A 22,772-nucleotide genomic window follows, 5' to 3' on the forward strand; every position below is an offset into this window, starting at 1 on the left:
AACTCCTGAAAAAAATCCCAGGGAACTCCTGGAGGTACTACCAGAGAGTTATTGGAGTATGCTGGATAAATTACCGGAAACTCCTGAAGGAAATCTCAGGAGATTCCTGGAGAAGTTCTTGGGAAACTCCTGGATGAATTCCCAGGAATTCTGGAGGATTTTTTTGTGAGAAACTTGTGCAAATGTTTTTTGGGGAACTGCTGGATCAGTTCCCAGGCATTATTACTAGAGAACTTTTTGGCATTATTGCTGGAGGAATTCTTGGGGAAATATACCGATTAAATCTTGGAAGTGTTCCTGGGGAAGCCATGGAGGTATTCTCGTGAACTCCTGTATTAATTTCCCAGGAACTCCTAGAGGAATTCTCGTGGAATTCCTAAAGGACTTCTGGAAGAAGTTTTGTGCAGATTTTGAAATGCTCAGGGTTATTATGGAGGAATTTCCGGAAAACTCATATGAATTCTTGGAGAACTGCTTAAGACTAATGACTGCTTAAGTATGGTCACTTGCAGTTCATATGCTGATTATTTTTCAGCAACTTCAGTGTGATAGAAATCGATACACTCAAACCTCCATTTAAGTAATGAGTCGGGGATACTTAAATGGATACATTACGTAAATGGATTCATTACGTAAATGGATTCTGTTTTTGACTTAAATAGAGTTCATGCTCTTCCATAGGGGAGCGCCCTTGGATAAACCAAATGTCAAAGCTACTTTTCTTCCACAGAGCCTCTATGAAAAGAAAAAAGTGGATTTGACATTTGATTCATCCTAGGTGAACCACTTCCCCTGGCCTATTGCAGTTTACGTCAAAATATTTACAGTATTATCGAAACAAGTCAATAGACCGTAAGAGCGAAAAAGTTATTGCATAGGTCGAAAAGGCCATAAGGCCGAAAATGTTGTTAGGTCGAAGAGGTCATAAGGCTGATATATCGTTTGGTCGAAAGATGGTCGTGTGGCCGAAAAATATTGTTACATCAAAGTGTTTATTTGGCCAAATAGGTCATTAGGCCGAATAGGTCATTAGGCCGAATAGGTCATTAGGCCGAATAGGTCATTAGGCCGAATAGGTCATTAGGCCGAATAGGTCATTAGGCCGAATAGGTCATTAGGCCGAATAGGTCATTAGGCCGAATAGGTCATTAGGCCGAATAGGTCATTAGGCCGAATAGGTCATTAGGCCGAATAGGTCATTAGGCCGAATAGGTCATTAGGCCGAATAGGTCATTAGGCCGAATAGGTCATTAGGCCGAATAGGTCATTAGGCCGAATAGGTCATTAGGCCGAATAGGTCATTAGGCCGAATAGGTCATTAGGCCGAATAGGTCATTAGGCCGAATAGGTCATTAGGCCGAATAGGTCATTAGGCCGAATAGGTCATTAGGCCGAATAGGTCATTAGGCCGAATAGGTCATTAGGCCGAATAGGTCATTAGGGCGAATAGGTCATTAGGGCGAATAGGTCATTAGGGCGAATAGGTCATTAGGCCGAATAGGTCATTAGGCCGAATAGGTCATTAGGCCGAATAGGTCATTAGGCCGAATAGGTCATTAGGCCGAATAGGTCATTAGGCCGAATAGGTCATTAGGCCGAATAGGTCATTAGGCCGAATAGGTCATTAGGCCGAATAGGTCATTAGGCCGAATAGGTCATTAGGCCGAATAGGTCATTAGGCCGAACAGGTCATTAGGCCGAATAGGTCATTAGGCCGAATAGGTCATTAGGCCGAATAGGTCATTAGGCCGAATAGGTCATAAAAAGTATGTACTATACTACCAAAAACCTTGCTCGTTGTATTCAGTGCGAGCGTAGTGCAGTTTTGAGATCAAACAGGCGCCTAAAGACCATTTCGGCCTTAAGATCTTTTCGGCCTACCTAAAGACCTATTCGGCCTAACGACCTTTTCGGCTTTAAGACCTTTTCGGCCTAAAGACCTTTTCGGCCTAGAGACCTTTGCAGCCTATCGATCTTTGCGGCCTAATGATCCTTGCGGCCTAACGATTTTTGCGGCCCAATGACGTATTAGCCTAATGAAGTATTCAGCCTCATGACTGGGCCAAAAAGATCCCTATTCGGCCTATTCAGTCTTATGACCTTTTCGAAGAACAGATGTTTTCGAATCCGTATCATATTTACATTTTTTTTGCTGTGAATACAGTCAAATTCCATTTAAGTTGCGTTACTTAAATGAAGGGACTTTAAGGGAATTTACTTTAATGGATTCGACTTAAATGGAGGTTTGAGTGTACTTCCATCTTCAAAATTGCGCGACAAATTATTAGAAAAGATAGGTAAAATAACACGGCGTACCGTATCACTTTAAGTGACGTTGAGCAAATATATGTATAGATGTTTGTAGACAACTGACCAACTTGCAGATCAAAAAAAATTGCATTTGATTAGATTTTTTACTGAAAATAAAACAAATATGAATATGAAGGTTAGCATTCTTTTAATTCCACAATTAAAACCACCACAACTAAAACCGTCACCCTGAAATCACTCTCGTTAAACGCTGCTAACACTCAATACAATTTAATTAGTTTGCGACTCCATTGTCGTCACGCTTTGTGGACCCTTGTCCACTCGATTCACTTCGAATTCGCGCGCTCTCACGCACGCACCTCCAGTCCAATAGACGACACAATGGCAGAGGTAATGATATCTGCCACTAATTAACACTCTTCTTGTTACCCTCTCGAACGATGTCGGTGCCGTGCGGTGGTGACAACAAGTGCGGTTCAGGGCTTTGAAAGTTAATGAATGAATGAAAAAAAAAATCGACCCAATCGAAACTCCATCGCTGCCCGTCGTTGTCTGTAAAACGAAGGACCGACTTCCCATCAAATCCAATTTATGTGTAGGGTTGCAGGCGAGGTGATGCTAGCGGAAATTAATTCGGTGATTAGTGCCCCGGTGGAGCGACAAACAAGGGCAGCTGTCGTCGTCGTCGATTGGAGGAAATTGGTTGGCGAGTTCGCCAGATGGTTCAGAAGTTTGAGGGACATGAGAGAGTCTGTCCTTGCAAATTTCAACAGCTAATTGAACAGCTGTAAAGAAGCAACTCGATAAAAGGTCACTCTGACTGGCAACACTGCTACACCAATCAGTTCGGGGAGGGTTCGGTGCGGTGCGATACCGTCCTTTCGGAACGCAGTGCGGATAATTAAGTACCTCTCATGAATTAAAGATTTTCCCGCTGGATATGGGTACTAGTAGTCAACTGCTACCACCGAGCTCTCAAGCAAGCAAGTGTCATTGATATGGTTTTGTGCAAAAATTAACTGGCTAAGGTAACGAACGTCGTCGTGTGAGCAAACGGGTAGAGCCGTGTGTTCCCAGCCAAGCCAGACAGCTGTTGAACGCACGAAGCTGCGAACTGCGCTGCAGGCAACTCAAAACTCAACGCCACCGGGCTTCGGACCGTATCGATTTAATGATGTTTGATCTGTGCCGTTGCTGGCTGCTGATCCACTGGAGGTCGCGCGGCGAGAGTGTGACTTCGCTGACGGCCATCGAATGATGATTGCTGCTCGATCTTAAACAGCTGGATTCAATGGTGGCGGTGGTACCTTCGGTACCGGAACGTGATGGAATGAAGTTCTGTCTGCGAGCAAAAATTACCAACTTGGTAGGTATACTTTGTAACGCTTTGTGCGAAGTTTGCTTTGCGCAGAGTAAATTTCGGTCGTTGGAAGCGTTGAGCATTTCGAAATGGATGTTTGACCTGAAATTACTTAATTATGGGACGACCTCGGATCTGTCGATGTGTTGCCGCCGCAGCGTAGACCCGGCGATTTTCAAGTTCGATTTCGGGGCACTAATCTTGATACCTCATCGGATATTGGATATCTTGATACCTCATCGGATATTGGATGGTACCGCATCTTGGTCTCCTCGCTTCCCGAACCACCGCCAGGGCGTCCCTGGGCCCATATCCTGTTGGAAATAAAAACACAGGCGAGGCTTTGTTCTCCAAACCCAGGCACTGACTGATATCGCTACCAGCGCAGTGTCTCTCCTTTATTCAATCTAGGTATAACTTATTTACAATTCATTTCCATCATACTTTACCTACCAGTTGATACCTAGCTCCTCACTGAGCTGTGTGATGCATCTCCAAGAATGTACCTACAATTCAACAAACCTTTCGTTTTTCGGGATTTCTAGACCCACCTCCTTCCGTTCTTTGTCACGCTATCTTAAGCACGTATTGCCAAGTAACAATGAATGCTGAACAGTGAGAGTAGTCGTTGAACAGTGGCTGATAAATGGTGTCAGTGGCTGAACCCAATGGCAGCTGAATATTGGTCTGAAGTAAGGCTAATTCAACCTCTTTAATCAGCAATGCATAGAATATTATTCATCAGAATAACCAGCTTTAAAGCATACACCAGAATGCAGAATTAATCATCTGTTGTTCAACCGTTAACCAAATAAGTTTTAACAAGTCACCCAAAGCATATGTTTTTGTGAAGTTCACATCGCTTCTTCAGTCACAATACAGGCTTAGTTCAACTTTTGTTCTTGATTATTCAGAAATAACAAGTAATGCTTTTATTTTCGAGGATACGTATACAATTGTTTGTAGTGTAGTGCCACCTCCCCCCCCCCCAGAATCTGCCAGGCCCTCCCAGGAATTTTTCATGAATTTATGTATAGAAATTAGAAAAAAATCTGAGAGCCACTGTCTTAATACTAAACATAGATCCATAAAAGACATTGATTTGGCATAATATGCGTTTGAACTGATAGTTATTGGAGACTATTCTGTTAGCCAGAGCGGACAACTACAGCGGAATCGCGTATCAAATCACGTAAGAACTCACGGGAATTTCGGATAAATAATACCGGAGAAAACAACTCGAATGTGCCGTACACAAGAGTAAAACGTATAATGAATGTAAATAAACTTTGGTCATACTAGTACACTATTGAATGGTAAATATATTGTTGTTAAGACGTGCGCAAAGGGAAACGTCAAATACATGCGCACAATGGTGTCGGCAATTAGGTCGACCAAAGGGGGTTCCGCAAATAGGTCGAATTTAGGGCTACCGTTGCACTTTCGCCAACACTCCTCCTCAACGGCTAGCCCGCCATCTTTGAAGTACACGAACATCCGGGTACTTTTCGCTTCTTCCCTGCTGACTTCACCGCCACAGACTTCTTCCTGACTTCCTGTATCGGGCCTTCTACTTCGCAGTCCACGCCAAACTTACCCCGATCAATACGGAACGACTTTCCAAAAAACGTTACTTTATCTTGTAGCTCCTCCTCAAACGGTGGGTCATCCGGGATCGACGAACTTGAATCGTAAAACTCTTCGGGCTCATCTTGATCTTCACCGTCGTCCGGATCATCCAACACCACACGTTCACTTGGCTTCCCTGACATAACCTCCTCCTGACGTTCAACTTCTTCCGGCTCACGATGGTCACGCACTGCTACCGAGGCTTGGTATTCCACACATTGCTTCTTGCGATCTTCCTTCCGCGCTTGCTCAACTGTCTTTAGCTTGTACAGGCTGCCACAACGATTTCCTTTCACGACCACTTTTCCAGCCGCATCCACGATATCACAGCCATTCTTCCGGAAGTTGACAAAGAATCCCTTGGAGGTTAGCATCTTCACTGACAACAGCCCACTGTTCAGTGACGGGACATACAGCGCCTTCTCCAAGATCACATCCACTATTCCTCCACAGCCATTCACGCCAGCCATCTTCACAGTTCCAGATCCAGACGCCTTCACGTTGAACCATTCGTCATTGAAATCATCGTCATCATCAAACATTTGAAAGCAGTTTTTTCGTTCAAAACAAAACATTTTGTAATGAAAATGTATTCACTGTATTTCACATGAGGAATGAAATACAATGAAAACATTTTCATGGCAAAAACTTTTGTTTTGAGAGAAAAAACTGCTTTTCATTTTCCGAAAAATGATGACGAATGCTTGAGCCTTCACTGACCTTCCATCAGCCAGCACTACCTCACACACATTTTCGTCATCGATAGAGTCAAACAGTCGCTTGTCATTGCACATATGGACACTGGCACCGCTATCTATAATCCAGCCGCATGACCGCACTTCGTTCGCCAGGAACAAAACAGCACTTCTGTCATTCACCGCTGCTTGCTTCGCAGCTGACGATTCACTCTTCTTCTTCTTCTTGTGTTCACTGCGTTGTTCCTTCTCCTCTTGCTGAACCGGACAATCACTTTTCAGGTGCCCCTTTTGCTTACACCGGAAACATCTCCACTCCGAAGTATTCCGATTGCTGAGACTTTTCAGCGCTTTCATCTCACCAGGATATTCACCAGAACTTTGCACAGACCGCTCCTTCCGACGCTCGAACTCGTCCAGAAGCTTCGATTTCACTAACTCCAGTGTTAAATCTGCATCCGGCCTTCCTTCCAGTGCCGTAACGAGCCCAGAATACGACTCCGGCAGACTTCGCAATATCATTGCCACTTTTAGCGATTCAGCCAGCTCCTGCCCAGCTTGCGTCAAACGGTCAAAAAGTTCCTCCACCTCGAACAGATGGCACTCGAGATCGCCATCTTCCAGCAGATTAAGACTGCACAGCCGCTTCAACATGGAGACACGGGAGGTCACAGTCACTTTTTCGTGGTACTTTTTCAAGTAACACCAGAAATCCTTCGCACTTGTCGCTGCCTTGATTAGCCCATATTGACTTTCCGCGATACACAACCCCATCGTTGCGCGGGCCTTCTTGTCGTCCTTCTCCCATTGACTCGAGTTCACTGTCGGCTTGGGGGTATCGATCACGTACCACAATTCCTCCCGCGTTAGCAGCATCTCCATGCGAAACTTCCATGTTTGCCAGTTTTGGTTGTTTAACTGGACAAACTTGTTCAAAGCCTCCATTGCTGCTGGGAAATTGCTAGTGATGGACGAAAGTTTCACACGCGCCACACAAACGACCGTCACTTTCTCAACGCTTTTCCGACCCGTTTACACCGTTCTTCGCGCAATTATCACTGGGCACATCACCTGTTAGCCAGAGCGGACAACTACAGCGGAATCGCGTATCAAATCACGTAAGAACTCACGGGAATTTCGGATAAATAATACCGGAGAAAACAACTCGAATGTGCCGTACACAAGAGTAAAACGTATAATGAATGTAAATAAACTTTGGTCATACTAGTACACTATTGAATGGTAAATATATTGTTGTTAAGACGTGCGCAAAGGGAAACGTCAAATACATGCGCACAATGGTGTCGGCAATTAGGTCGACCAAAGGGGGTTCCGCAAATAGGTCGAATTTAGGGCTACCGTTGCACTTTCGCCAACATATTCTACTTGTCACATTTTACAAGATCATTGTCCAAAATGGACTATGTGATTGACTCCATTAGTTTTGTTTGGAAATATGATATGTACCAGAAATATGAATTATAATTACATATATAAATAGCAATTCTTTGTATGACTTCTTTTTTAAATCGCCGAATAACGAAATCATAAGTTTTCAAAGTATTTTCGGAGAAAAATTCGCGAATTCCCCTGGAGGAATTCCTCGACAGTTCCTCGGAGAATTCCGAAAGAATCTTCTCTGGATGAATTCCTGAAAGATTACCTGGAGAAATGTCCGAAAGCGCTTCTAGCATGTAAGTACTTATATATTTAAAGTTAGTTACAGTGACTGTGTAAGAATCACAGGATATATTTCCGAAAGAATCGCAGGACGACTTTATGAAGAAACTACTGTGCAGGAACTGCAGGGAGTATTCTTGAAGAAATTCATGGATGGATTCCTGAATAAGTCTGTGGATGAACTCCTTAATGATTTCCCGGAGATAATTTTGAAAGAATACCTGGATGACTTTTTGGAGAATTTCCTTTCTACTGTATCCCTGAAAAATAATATTGAAGAATTCCAATACAAATCGCTGGAGCAATTTCTCTAGAAATCCTTCAAGAAATTCAAAAAATCTTCAAATAATCCTGGATAAAAATCTTGAGTGATTCCCTGGAGAAGATGATTGACGGGTTACTGAAATTTTTGAACAAACCCCTGAATAAATTTTTGAAAAGATCCTGAGAGGAATTTCTGAAGGAATCACTACAGGAATTCCCGAAGTAATCCTTGACGGAATTCTTGGAAAACCCCCTAGAGGAATTCCTGTAGGAATGCCTGGAGCAAAAACTGTAGAAATCCCTGGAAGAATTTCTGAAAGTATGCCTCGAGGAATCCCTGGATGAATTCCTGGAGGAATCCTAAGTAACCGCATCAGGAATCCCTGTAAGAATTACAAGAAAAAAATCTGGATGGATCCTTTGAGGAATTTCTGGACGAATTCCTGAAAGAATCCCTAGAGAAATTCTTTGAGAAATCACAGAAAGAATTCTTGGAGAAATCCCTGAAGCAATTCCTTGACGAATCTCTGGGGGAAATCCTGGAGAATCTTCTGGACAAATCCCTGGAGGAATTTTTGAAGGAATAATTGAAGGATTTCTTGGAGGCATCCCTGGAGAAATTCCTGAACGAATACCTTGGACAATCCCTGGAAAAAACCCTAGATGAATTTCTGATGAAACCTGGGAATTCTGGGAGAGACCTCTAGAAAAATTCCCGGAGTAATCCCCTGGAGGAATTCCCGAATGAATTCCTATAATAATCCCTGGAAGAATTCCTGTGTTAATCCGTGGAGGAATTCCTGGAGGAATTCATGCAGGAATATCTGGAGAAATCCCAGGAAGAATTCCTGGAGAAATTCCTTAAGGACTCCCTGGAGAAATTCCTGTATGAATTCCTTGAGCAAACCCTGGAAAATATCCTGAAGGAATCCTTGGATGAATTCCTGGAAAATACCCTAGAGGAATTCTAGGAGGACTCTCTGGAGAAATTTCAGAAGAATCCTTTTGGGGAATTCCAGAAGAAATCTCGAGATATATTTGTACAGAAATTCTTGGAAGAATCCCTTTAGGGATTCTTGGAAAAATCCCTGAAGAAATTTGTTGGAGGAACCTCAGAAGAAATGCCTGACAGAACTACTGGACAAATTTCTGTCGGAAACCCAGGAAGAATTCCTGTATAAATCCCTAAAGGAATTCTTGGGGAAACTCCAGGAGGAATTGCTGTAGCAATTTTTTTGAAGAAATCCCTGAATCAATTCCTGAAAGAATTCCTGAAGGCAATTCTAAAGGAATTGCTGGGCTAACGCTGAAAAAAAAACCTTTTGAGGAATTCCTAGGGGAAACCTTAGAGAAATTTCTAGAGAAACTCTTGGCAAAATCCCTGGAGGAATCCCTGGAACAATTTCTAGGAAATCCTCTGGAAGAATGCCTGGAGGAATTTCTTGACAAATTCCTGTCGGAAACCTAGGAAGAATTCCTGGAGAAATCCCTAGAAGAATCCTTGGAGAAACACCTGTGTGATAATTTCCGGGGGAATCCCTTGAGGAGAAATTCTTGGATTAATTCCTGGAGGTAATAATGGAAGAATTTCCGGAGGAATCCCTGGAAAAAATCCTGGAGGAATTCCTGCATAAATTTCTGAAGAAATCCTTGGAAGATTTCCAGCAGTAATTGCTGGATGAAATGCTGCAGGAATTTCTGAAAAAAAAATCGCGGAGGAATTCCTGGACCAATTTCTGAAGAAATTCCTGGATAAATTCCTGAAGAAATACCTGGGGTAGTTCCTGAAGGAATTCTTGGTGGAATTCCTGGAGAAGTCCATCGAGAAATGCCTGGAGGAATATCTGAAATAATTCCAGGAGAATTGGGGTAATTTCTGTAGGAATCCCTGGAGAACTTCCTGGAGGATTCCTGAAGAAATCCTTGAAGGAATTCCTAGAGGAATCTCAGGAGGAGTTCATGCAGGAATCCCTGGAGGATTTCTTCGAGTAATTGCTGTAATCCGGGAGAAATTCCTGGGAGAATTGTTGAAGGAAATTGCGGTAGTAATTTCTGTAGAAAATTCAGGAGGAACTCCAGGATCAATGTCTGGAGAAAATTTTTGAAGGAATTCCTGGGGTAATTCTGAAGAAACCTCTGGATGAATTCCTGGAGGAATCTTCAGAGAAATATCTAGAGAAATTCTTGAAGAATCTCTGTAGGAATTCTTGAAAAAAAAACCCTGGAGGAATCCCTGAAGCAATGTTTAGAGAAACCTCAGGAGGAATGCCTGGAGCAACTTCTGGACAGATTTCTGTCGGAAACCCAGGAGGAATTCCTGGAGGAACTTCTGGACAAAATCATGGCGGAATCTTAGGAGGAATTCCTGGAGAAATCCGTAGAAGAATTCTTGGGGCAATTCCGTGGAACTCTTGGGCAGAGGTGGACAAAACACAATGGAAACGAAATAACTAAAAAAAGGGAATCGGACTTCGTGTGAATGAAACTAGAAAAATACTTTAATCACGTCTGAACGGGTTTAACGTAAGGGACTGAATGAATAATGCTACTCATTGATGCACGCGTGGCGCGCTCGCTCGGCTCTGCTGTGGAAAGTTTTCGCAGGGTTGATATCGCCTTCGATCTAGCCTTCGATCTCGCCGAATGCCACACTGAGAGGAAACAGTATTGCATATTCCCAACAGGAACTATCCCTGGGAGAATTCCTGGAGGAATCCTTGAATTAATTCCTGTAGGAATCTCTAGATAAGTTTTGGAAGGAATCCATGGAGAAATTTCTGGAGAAATTCCTAGAGGAATTCCCAGATAAATATCTGAAGGAATTCCAGGAGGAATTTCCCGAGAAATTCCAGGAGGAAGTGCTAGAGCAATTTCTGAAGGAATTCTAGAGAAATCTCTAGAGGAATCTCTAGAGAAATTCCATGAGAAATTTCTTGAGGGGTTCCTGGAGGACTCCCTGCAAAAATTCCATGAGCAATGCCTGAATGAATTCCTGGAGAATTCTCTTAATGACTCACTGGAACAATTGCAGGAGGAATCCCTGGTAGAATTCCTGGAGGAGTCCCTAGAGGAATCTCTAGAGGAATGCCTGAACGAATCCCTGTAGAATTTTTAGAGGAATCCATGCAAGAATTCTCAGAGGAATCCTGTAATTAATTCCTTGAAGATTTTTTGGAGAAATCGCTTGAGCAGTTCCCGGAGGAGTCCCTTGAGGAATTCCCGAAGGAATCCCAGGAAGAATTCCAGAATAAATACAAAGTTTAAATTCTGAGGGAATTCCAGAAGAAGTTTCTGAGGAAATCTCAGTACTGAAGAAATTGCTGAAATTCCTAAGGAAATCCTGAAATCGTGGATTAATTCCTGGAGGAGTTTCTGAAGGAATCCCAAGAAGAGTTCTTGCATGCATTTTTAAAATAATCCCGGAAGTTGTTCCTGAAAGAATTGTAGAGGGAATTCGCGGGTGAAAATCCTGGAGTTCTTATTTATACTCATATAGTTTACGAAACCATGAACAAATCTAAAACAGTCATTTTGATTCCTCAAAACTGCAATGCCGATTTGCATATTCACATATCTGGCGCCCATCCCGCTTAAAAGTCATTATAAGTCAGGCCCCCCTGGGCCCCCTCCAGGAAAAAATCCTAGGTACGGCAATGTTTTGATGCTGAAGTTCCACAAAACAAAATCTTTATGATCGACCAGCAACTTTTCCAAAGATTTCATCAAACGTACCGACAGGAATTCTCTACGGAGTTTTCGCAAAATCGACCCCAGCAATTGAGTTAATAATTTTAGAATTTTCTCAAAGAATATCAAAAGCCGAGGTTTGCGCATCGATAGTTCAGGACGTCGATACGTCCGTCAACCAGGACGTAGTCGATTTGGGATTCCATCTGCTGTTGCGTAGTCAACGTTAAGGGAGACTATGCAGGAAGTAGTTGCTACGTGTGATCATGTTCTTAGGGGCGGCGAAATTAATCAGTTGTAAATAGGCTGTTCTCGTTCGTCAGCTGGTGGGTGCTGAACTTTCTAACTGTCGAAACCAAACAAAATCCATTCATAGTATTTTGTTCACAAAAATTGCGAAAGCTTTTCCTCAATAGTTGAGAAAAATCTTAGCTATTGAATAATCGTCATTTTTAAGTTATAACATGTTGTTTAATTTTCTACGATTCATCTAATTCACCTCACTAGCATTACGCAAATTGAATACCGAGAACACTTGTTCGCATGTATCACAAATCTAGCTCCAGCCCGGCAGCGGTCATTCCGCCAAGGTCTCACAACAACGGCACAGCATCCACCGCGCTCGCTCAATTTGAAAATTTTCCAAATTATCTGCTTCATTGAATTATGAAACACCCGAAAACTAAACCCCCCGCCCGCGTGTCGATCGAATCATGCTGTAATTGGACCCATTACTTCACCGGAGATTATCATCATTAAAACGTAAACGCTCCAATCAATTACCGGGACCGGACCGGCGTTTTCGGGCGGTGCGGTGGGTGGGTGTGCGCGGCGTCGCCGCCGATTCCGAAGGGCCTCGCTCCAGCATCCCACACTCATGACAGCTGGCGAATCGAAATCGGAACCCAGCCAACATCGACATCACCGACTACCGCACTTCTCCGCCGACTGGATGAGCTGAGGCCTGACCGACCAACAACGCCGTTGATGACGTCAATCGCCGTCAATTTTGGAGGCCGTCAGCAACCAAACTCTGGATTTCGACGTCAATAGTGTGGCTCGGCTCATCGTGCAGCAAACACACCCCTCACAGTCGATGGAGTGTGTTGACTGCGGTGCGGTGTGGCGTCGACATTGGCATCGGCGTCGTCGTCGCCGTCGTCGTCGTTGCGCTTGATAGGGATTCCTCGGTGGCCTTGGCGTTTTGGCGCTCGCTCGCGGTGCGCTACGCTAAAAATATCCAAACAGCCAGCGCTGCTACCGAACCGATCTCAACAATACTCACTCACTGGCATCGTCAACAGATGCCAGCAAGAGAGATACACATATGTGAATGCGATTTCTTGCTGTTCCATTCGATTATTGTGTGGCGGAGGTGGCGTTCAACAATAGTTGCACGGTGGCGCATTAAAAATTTGATTGGCATTTGCGTGTGAGGCGTTGTCGTTCGCGGATTGAAAATTTGAACGATTTGCAATAATTCCTGCTGAAAATGAACGCCTCCTCAGGGTTGAATGCGGCCGGTTGTAAGTATTCAACTGAACAATAATAACAGCTTGTTCGAAATGACTCACTGTCACTGTTCAGTGTGATGCGATTGTTATCAAAGTTATGATGACGAAAGTTTCGGATTTCATTTCCAAATATTCGTTCCGTTGACTCCGTTTTATGTATCTCCAGTCTCCACGTGTAGCGATAACGGAGGCTGGGTAGAACCGTTGCGTAGTGGCTTGAGCAACGGTCGTACTCACGTTCGACTGCGCGTAGAATGTGTTCTTGCCATCTTTTTTATTTCTTTTTATTCGTGAATTTAAACATAGGCTAATTCTTCACACAAATTCTTGCCATCATCAGTGATCAGCAGCTCCCTAAGCATCATCATCAATACTCCCTAAGACCCCTACATCGGAGTTTTGGGGCGGCGCAAAGGGGGATTATCAAAGGGTTTCAGTAATATATCCAGCGCGTTTCTGAGGGCATCAGCAGTTCAAAGAGAATTCAAGGGAGCTCAAGACGCTCCAGGGGGATTCCAGAGGGTTTCAGATAATTTCAGTAGATCGTCTTTAGTTGATGACATAACCCAAGTAACCAAAAGTTCCGCTTCCCATGACAAAATGCACTTTCAAGTTCCGCGAAGTTCAGATAAAGTTCCAAATAGAAGTTTCTGGCTGCTTAAGAGGCTAACGATGAGCCTTGCTGGAACTTCGGCCACAAGTTCAGATAAGGCTCATTATTAGCCTCTTAAGCAGCCAGAAAGTTCCATTCGGAACTTTATCTGAGCTTCGTGGAACTTTAAAGCTGCTCAAGATGCTACTCGAAACTTTGTCAGAACTTTCAAGTTCATAGAAGTTCAGTTCAGTAGCATTGTGTTTCAATGAAGATTAAATTTATTTCTTTTACAGAAAACAACTGTTTAAAGATACACGAATAAAAAACAAATATGAATTTATCAAATCAATGAATACTTGGCTTGAGCAAAAAAAATGTCGCCCATCGGATTCAAACCGAGAGTCGCTGCGTGAGAGTCTACGCTCTACCACGATACTACACTTGTGATTGAGTGAACAGCAGGTAAAGTCTGACTTGAATCGATTTTCTGTCGGCAGCTAGTTTTGCCCATTTGTACAGCAGTGAAGTTAGCTTGACTTTGTCAAGTGTCTTCAGCAGCGCAGTGGTAAATCGGCAGGCTATCACGCAGAAGGATCTAGTTCATTTCTACATAGCAGCGACATGTGTGAAAATGTAATTATCAGAAGCAATTTTCAGACATGAATCACAAACCCACCAACAGGGCCGGGGTTGTAATTCTGAAAAACACATTTTTGTTTCTGCGTGAATTTCGTCCAAGTTCTGTCAGAAGCTGCTTAGAAGGCTATCCAGCGTGCTCATGTGAACTTTCAAGTTCCAAAATTACTTAAAAATGAAGCTGCTTAGAAGGCTAATGAGCAATCTCGAACAAGCTGCTTAGCTTATAAAGTACCCTTTCATCTGAACTTTTAGTTACTTGGGAAGTACTCAAAGGGCCCTCCAAAGACGGTTTCAGATGTTCCAGGGGCCTTTTGAAGACTTTAAGGGAATCTGAGTGAGTAGAACAAAGTTTCAAGTGGTTCAATCGAAGAATCGAAGTTTTGGAGCGTTCCATTGGTGTTCCAGGACTTTCAGGATGTTTCAAGATCATTCTGCGAGCTTCAGAGGAGTCTCAAAGGAACTTTAGAAAAGTTATCAGAAATTGGAGTTTCAGTGGGCTTCTTAGTGACGTTTAGGGAGCTTTTGGGGCGTTTCGAAGAGTCTCCAAGGTGGATGAAAAATGTTGTGAATGAAAGGTCTGCCAGAAGTTCAACGTATCCTTCGGATAGGACGGGAGCATCTTGAAGTACGGACATGAGTTAAACAACAGGTCGAAGCCACACAGCGATGCACTCCTGAATGGTGTGGGGAGAGCAGACTTGGACCGCCTGGGCAGTGGAAGAAATGACTACGTCAGCAGAGAGCAGAGGGTGAACCATCTCCCACGTTGAGGGAAGTTAAGGATGCTATCTAGCAGCTCAAGAACAACACGTCAGCTGGTGAGGATGGTATCGGAGCTAATGAAGATGGGACCGGAAATCTTGGCTGCCTGTCTGAACCGGCTTTGGCAGACCGAACATCTAACGGAGAAGGAGGACATTATTGCAAGAACATTTGGAGCGGTGGCAGAACTGTACACCCACCTTAAACGTGAAGCAACAATACAAAGGTCAGACTGGTGGTGAGCGCGTCATTATAACTGGAAGTCGGGTCATGAGGACCATGAGCTGCACAAGAATCTGCGCTTGAGAATGATTCACCATAGCACCAAATGTATCATGTACATAACGCTCAAAAGACCGGTGGCTCTCTGCGGACACATGACCTGGACTATGCTTGAGAAGGACATGCAAGTACTCGAAGTTTTAAAACGTTAGGTACTAAGCACCATCTTTGCAGGAGAACGGTGTGTGGCGGCAAAGGAGAAACCTCGAACTCACCGCCCTCTATGGTGAACCCAGCACCCGGAAGGTGGTAAAAACGGAAAGGATACGATGGGCAGGGCATGTTGAAATAATGCCAGACAAGACAACAACCTTGTAAAGATGACGTTTGTAAGAGATCCGGATGGTACAAGAAGATCAGGAGGGCAGCATGCGAAGTGCAGAACAATCTGGCTATTGTGAGGCGCGGCCGAGGATGGAGGACTGCAACCACGAACCAAGCGATGCGACGAGGAATTGATGGTTCAGTTCAATTGAAATAAAAATATGAATACTAAATAAATTAATGAAATAATTCAAGGACATTTGAGTGGACTTCTGGAACGTTTCAGGAAGTTTCTAAGGGATCTCATGGGGTTGAAAATGGTTTTAGAGAAGACTTCATTGGGATCAAAGGGACTCAGGAGGGTTCATGAGGATTCAATGGGTTGCCAGAGGGTCCGAAAGCGGTTTCATGAGAGTTTCAGGGGGTTTCTGGAGCGTTTTCGAAGAATTCATTGTTTTTCGTTGAGTTTCAAGAGCGATTCAAAGGGGTTTCAAATGGACATTCAGAGATTTCAAGAACCTTTCAAAAGGAACTAAAATAAATTTCAGGAGGATTCCAAGAGATTTCAAGAATGTTTTAATGATTTTTAAGGAATACCAAGAGGCATTAAAGGGACTTCTGGGAGGAGAGCTCCAAGCAGTTTCAAAGACGTTTTACTGAATTTCAAGATCATTTCTGAGGGATTCAGGCGGTTTTGGAGAGGCTTCAGAAAACTCTCATGCAACTGCCCAAAAATCTCTGTATCATCGTCGAAATCCCTCTGGGCCATTTCCATTAACTACGTAGACTCTAAGGGGGGAGGGGGGTTCAGGCCAAAGTCTACGCTCCATACAAATTTCGAAAATTTAGTATGGACAAAAGTCTACGAGGGGGAGGGGGGTCTGAGATTGCCTAAAAAAAAAGTCTACGTAGTTTATGGGCAGCGCCTCTCTGGAAGCCTTGTAATACTCCTTCTGCAACCCTCTTAATTTCTAGAAACGTCTCTGATCCTGAATCTTTGAAAGTTAGGTTTCGTGGTGTAATGAAGAACTTAAGGATTTTTTTGTTTTATTATACCCAGAAACTGTTCTACTAGATACTGTTCAGCAAAAAGGAGCTACTCATAGCCATTGAGCTGCTCCGATTTTAATGGATACTGAGTAGAAAATCAAAAAACTAATTGTTGGCGAACCACTGTGCAGTTTTTCGAACTCGAAGGAGTGAGTACGCGGTACGCCCTTCGCAATAATCATCCGCCATGCGTTGACGGCTGATGAAGAATTGTCATTGGGCACTAGCAAGGAGAAACAGTTTTTTTGAGATCACCAGTGTAGCAACAAAGTTGTAGCTAAAGCTAAAGATTACTCTAAACTTAAAACTAATTTGAAAACTTATTCTACTTGAATTTATTTACTATTTGTGCTTTCTAAAGGTAAAAATGTGTAATACACGATTGAATTTGTTAACCTAAACTTAGAACTATTATCACAGGTAGAATTACAACGAAGAACACAGTGAGGACAAAAATAACCTAGAATTTGTAAAAGAACACCAAATGTGAGTAAAACTTATTCCTAAATATGCTTAAAATTAACATGCAAATAAAATTTCTAGCTTTGAAGCTGTGTCAAACGGACCCGCTATCAGGATTGTTCTTCCGACGTCCAAACTGAAAACTTCCCCAACAAAAATCTTCAAAGATTTGCGATTGTTTCGAAGCACATGTGGTTGCCATCCGAACAAAGGAACAATGGATCCATCGGACAGCCACTGTATAATGTGCAACAGACCGAACAACGCCGATAATCTGGTCCAGTGTGACCGCTGTGACGGGTACGTACACTATTCGTGCGCGGACGTGGGAGACTCGATTGCCGATCCCGATCGGAGTTTCACCTGCAAGAGGTGCGTCGAGAGCGATGAAGTCGTCACTGTTTCATCCCACCGCACTAGCCGCAGCTCCCGGCGAACGTCACATAGTGGTAGCAGCTCAGCACGGGTGGCACTGCGGCTGCAACAGCTTGAGAAGGAGAAGCAAAACCGTCTCCGGGAGCTCGAAGATGCTGAGAAGTTCCAGCGACTGCGGCGTCAGGTCGAGGAGGACTTCGAGAAACAACAGTTTGCCATCCTTGACGCACAACTGCAGGATGAGGATGAGCATCGTAGCGTCAAGAGCAGAGTGAGTTCCAGGCAAATCCGCGAGAGTACCAAGAAGTGGGTCGGTGCATCGAGTCAGACAGATGGAGCAAATAGTCAAGTAGCTACCACGTCGGCTCAAATCGTATCCACAAGCCTAGATGGAACCCTGCGTACTCCAGCAGATGAATCCGAAGACCAGATCACGTTAGCAGCTATTCCCGAAGAAGCACTCCAACCCGCATCGGCCGAAGGCGACCGAGAAGCTGAACCCAACAAGACGACCAGCGTCGTCAGCGTTCTTGAAGAGCAGCAAACCGTTCGTTCCACGGAGTTCACAGTAGCGGCCCAAGTACCTACGTCCCACCAAGGCTCGGGGACAGACACGTCGGCCGGAGCTATTCCGTCATCCCGCAGGCATACTGGAGTGCTTACTACCGGTGAACTGGAGTCCGAAGAACGGGTACAGCAGAAGGCAAGAGCAGCCTATACGAAAACCAATGCAGGTATGACGCGGGGTGGTGTACGAGTTGCGTCACCTACCGGTTCAGGTTTGTCTTCAGAGAGCCAGGTGAGAACTAGCGTTAGTACCTTGCACGTCAGATTGCATCCTATACCAGAAGTAGGCCAAACCAGTACACCTTTAATACCAACAATAAAGCAAATCGTAGGTAGACAGTCAGGGCATAGACAAACCCATAGAAATCTAGCCAAGCCAGGCAATCAGCTAGGAGCAGTTCAGGGTCAATTAGCACTATATCATTCTCTGGGCACTGTGCCAACATCGGGTGAACCTCCCCCAGGGTTGAACACAATGGGTCAAATACCGTCGTTGAAATCCGCGCAGTTTTGCGAATCAAAACCAGCCGCGAAGCAACCTTTTTCCGATCAGAATCAGATACGCGTTCCGAAATCGTCCGTCTTTGTGCCCGGTCACGGTAGTGAAGTGAATCGTTCATTTGTGCCTCCGGTGGAACAGCAGCAATACAGTGTGCCCGATCGTCAAGAGGTACAACCACCGTCCGGTCGTGAACAGTGTACAGTGACAAGTGCTAGAGACCAATTTGTGAATCAGCCTCCCCCCGGATACGAGAACTTTGCGAGGAAACCAACGGCAGCAACATGGAACCCGGCATGGCCATCGGTTCCGCATCTTGGAACCATCGGATATCAGCCATCGATCCCTTTCCATTCAACGTACGGCCAACCGGATTATGCTCTGAATTCCACAGAGTATTTGACGTCTACAGGCTATCAGCAAGGGGCTCTTCCGAGCACGTCTAGGTTGGAACCACTGCCGGGACATCAGACATACCCGGAACCAACGGCGCGACCAAATCATCAGCACCGGACGGATCAGCGTGAGCAATGGCAGAACTCGAGCCAATCGCAACCTCGTCGAGTGCAGCTCGCCAAGTTATTCCAAAAGAGCTGCCCGTGTTTGCTGGAGATCCACAGGACTGGCCGCTTTTCCTGAGTTCCTTCAACAACTCGACAGAGGCTTGCGGCTATAACGACGCTGAGAACCTGGCGAGACTCAAACGATGTTTACGTGGACATGCGTTGGAAAGCGTGAGAAGTCGATTGCTGATTCCGGAGTCAGTTCCCTACGTGCTGGCAACCCTGGAGCGATTGTATGGCAGACCGGAAGTGATTATCCATTCCCTTCTGAGGCGGATGCGCGAAATACCCTCACCCAGGGGTGATGACCTGAAAACCCTGATCAAGTTCGGAATGGGCGTGGGGAACATGGTGGAACACATGATACTAGCCCAACAACATCAGCATATTAGCAACCCAATGTTGCTGCAAGAGCTGGTAGACAGACTTCCGCCGACTCTGAAACTACAGTGGGCTTCCTTTAAGCGTCACTACCACACAGTGAATTTGGCGACCTTCAACGACTTCATGAAGGACCTTGATACGATGGCCAGCGACGTGACTCTCCTGACTGGTATAGGACAACAGCCGGCGGAGAAGCAGGAGAAGCCGAAACGAGAAAGAGCTTCGAAGGAGAAGCTGTTCGTCCATCAATCTTCATCAAATACATCGGGGTCGTCTGGGACTGAATCAAGTAACCCCACCGTCAAGCCCTGCGTGCACTGCTCCAAGACAGACCATCGTGTTGCTGAGTGTCCAGACTTCAAGCGACTGAGTGTAGACGAAAGATGGAAGGTTTTGCGACAAAAAGGGCTGTGTAGAATATGCTTGATCCCTCATCGTTCATGGCCTTGTCGTTCAAAACAAGAATGTGGAGTTGGAGACTGCCGCATGCGTCACCACGCTTTACTACACCTGGACAAGGTGCAGACTGGAACAGTTCCAACATCAACGCCGACGGAAAGAAACATCGTCCATCAAAACCACCATTCCGTTACCTCTTGTGCTTTGATGCGTTACCTTCCCGTGACGCTGCACTACAACGGAAACAGCGTAGAGGTCTTCGCGTTCTTGGATGATGGATCTTCATCGACGATGATGGAAGCAGAGGTAGCCAAACAACTGGGTGCAGCGGGACCGGCTGAGCCGTTGTGTCTGGGCTGGACTGGAGATATTACGAGGATCGAGAAAGATTCCCAGCACGTCAATGTCGCTATTTCCGGGCACAACATAGCAAACATGTTCCCACTGAAGGCTAGGACGGTTGGCCAACTAAAACTGCCAAGCCAAACGGTGGATTACGAGGAACTTTGTCTGGGTCACCCGTACCTCAGAAAGCTTCCATTGTCAAGTTACACTAGTGCTGTTCCTCGTCTCATCATCGGTGTAGATAACGCTAAGCTGATCAGTACACTGAAAAGTCGAGAGAGTAGAAACGGAGAGCTGGTCGCGGTCAAAACGCGGCTCGGATGGAGCCTCTTCGGAAAACATACCGTCGGTAGTAGTCCAGTAGAGTACGTGCACACGCACCAAGAGTTACACGGCGCAGACACGGATTTACACAAGCTGTTCAGGCAGTTTATGGCGGTCGATGAAGCGAGCGTCAACCAGAGCCCACTATCGGACCAAGACAAGAGAACGTTGGAGATATTACAGAAAACTACCCGAAGGATCGACGGTAGGCTGGAAACTGGCCTGTTGTTGCGAAACGATGAACCTTCCCTTCCGAATAGCTACAGTATGGCAGTCCGTAGAGCGGAAGCTCTGGAGCGTAAGCTGGCAAAAGATGAGCAGCTACGAGAGAAAGTCAACCAACTGATTCAGGAGTATGTTGCCAAAGGATACGCTCATCGAATTACCGCTGCCGAGTTGGAATCGTCAGAACCGGGTCGGGTATGGTACTTGCCACTGGGGGTGGTGAGAAATCCACGCAAACCGGAAAAAGTCCGTCTTATTTGGGACGCTGCAGCCCGATCAGAAGGTGTTTCGTTCAACGACCTGATGCTGAAAGGGCCGGATCTGTTAACAGCGCTACCATCTGTTCTGCTGCGTTTTCGCCAAAAAAGCGTAGCCTTTAGCGGAGACATAAAAGAAATGTTTCACCAATTCCGGATTCGGCAAGAGGACAGACAGGCACAACGATTTCTCTTCCGGGAGCACCCTGAAGAACCTCCACAGATCTTCGTGATGGATGTCGCCACGTTTGGCGCTGCGTGCTCACCTTGCATCGCTCAGTACCTGAAAAATAGGAACGCAGAGGACTACAAACAGCAATATCCTGAGGCAGCCCGTGCCATCGTCGAAAACCACTACGTGGATGATTTTTTGGATAGTGTTGATACGGTCGAAGAAGCAGTGGAGCTTATCGAAGATGTGAAACACGTTCACGCCATGGCTGGAATGGAGATCCGGAATTTCGCATCAAATTCACCTGCAGTTCTCGAGCGCATCGGAGAAGTCAGCGAAGCTGAACAAAAGCTAGTCAAATTGGAGTCGATCGTCGAAAGAGTTTTGGGAATGGTGTGGAAACCGGAGGAGGATATCTTCACGTTCGAGTTGGACCTGAAAGAAGAAGTACGGAACATTGTGCTGAACAACACGACGCCTACGAAGCGCCAAGTCTTACGGACCATAATGTCTCTTTTTGATCCGTTGGGTTTGGTAGCGCATTTCATAGTGCACGGCAAGTTAATCATGCAGCGCATCTGGAGAGAAGGCTTAGACTGGGACGAAGCGATTAGTTGCGAAATACTAGAAGACTGGCGTAGATGGAGCGGACTGCTGCTGAAGATCAACGAAGTTGGCGTGCCAAGGGGCTGTCCATTTATTACGTAAGGGAATTTTTCCGGTTTTTCGACACCCCCACCCCCCCTTGTAAGATTTTTTATATGGAGACCTAAATATTTTTGTATGGCTCGTAAGATTTTTCAAACCCCCCCTCCCCCAATAAACCCTTACGTAATTAATGGACAGCCCCCAAGGTGTTTCTTCTCCGGTAATAGATCAGTATGCAATGGCGCCGAGATCCATATGTTTGTGGATGCCAGCGAAAATGCATACGCTTGCGTTGCGTACCTGCGAAGTATCAAACGAAGTATGGAAACACTATTTTGTGGGACTACCGAACGGGGTAAGAGTAGTGCGCATGAAGATGAAGAAACCGGTGCCGTCTCATATCACTATCGACAACCAACTTTCGCTTGTCACCTATGCGAAGGGTGAGAAACTCGCAACACACGAGAAATGCGATGAACAAAAGCAGTGTCAGAAACAAGCATCCAGCTCCGACGTGCTTGGACCCCAGTGCTCTGCTACTGTTCAAACAAACCGTAGCGATGATCAACCAACAATATCGAATGAAACCGACAATGATGACGATGACGACGACGGCAACAGTGGAGATAGCGCAACTGACGGCGAACTGCAAACCACCACGAAGCGGCGACTGTCAGCAAGAACATCAAGTGATGATAACGATACAGAACGAATGCGCAGTGAAGAACAAAAAACTGAAAATATATCAGAAAGAAATGATACTGCTGATTCTCCAGATTTAGGCTGGAGGATTACGCGATCTAGGAAATGTAAAAAAAGGATAAGCTTTGAAATATCTTCAAAATGATTTAGCAAAATTA

This window comes from Aedes albopictus, chromosome 1 (assembly GCF_035046485.1).
Source record: "Aedes albopictus strain Foshan chromosome 1, AalbF5, whole genome shotgun sequence".
Lineage (NCBI taxonomy): Eukaryota > Metazoa > Arthropoda > Insecta > Diptera > Culicidae > Aedes > Aedes albopictus.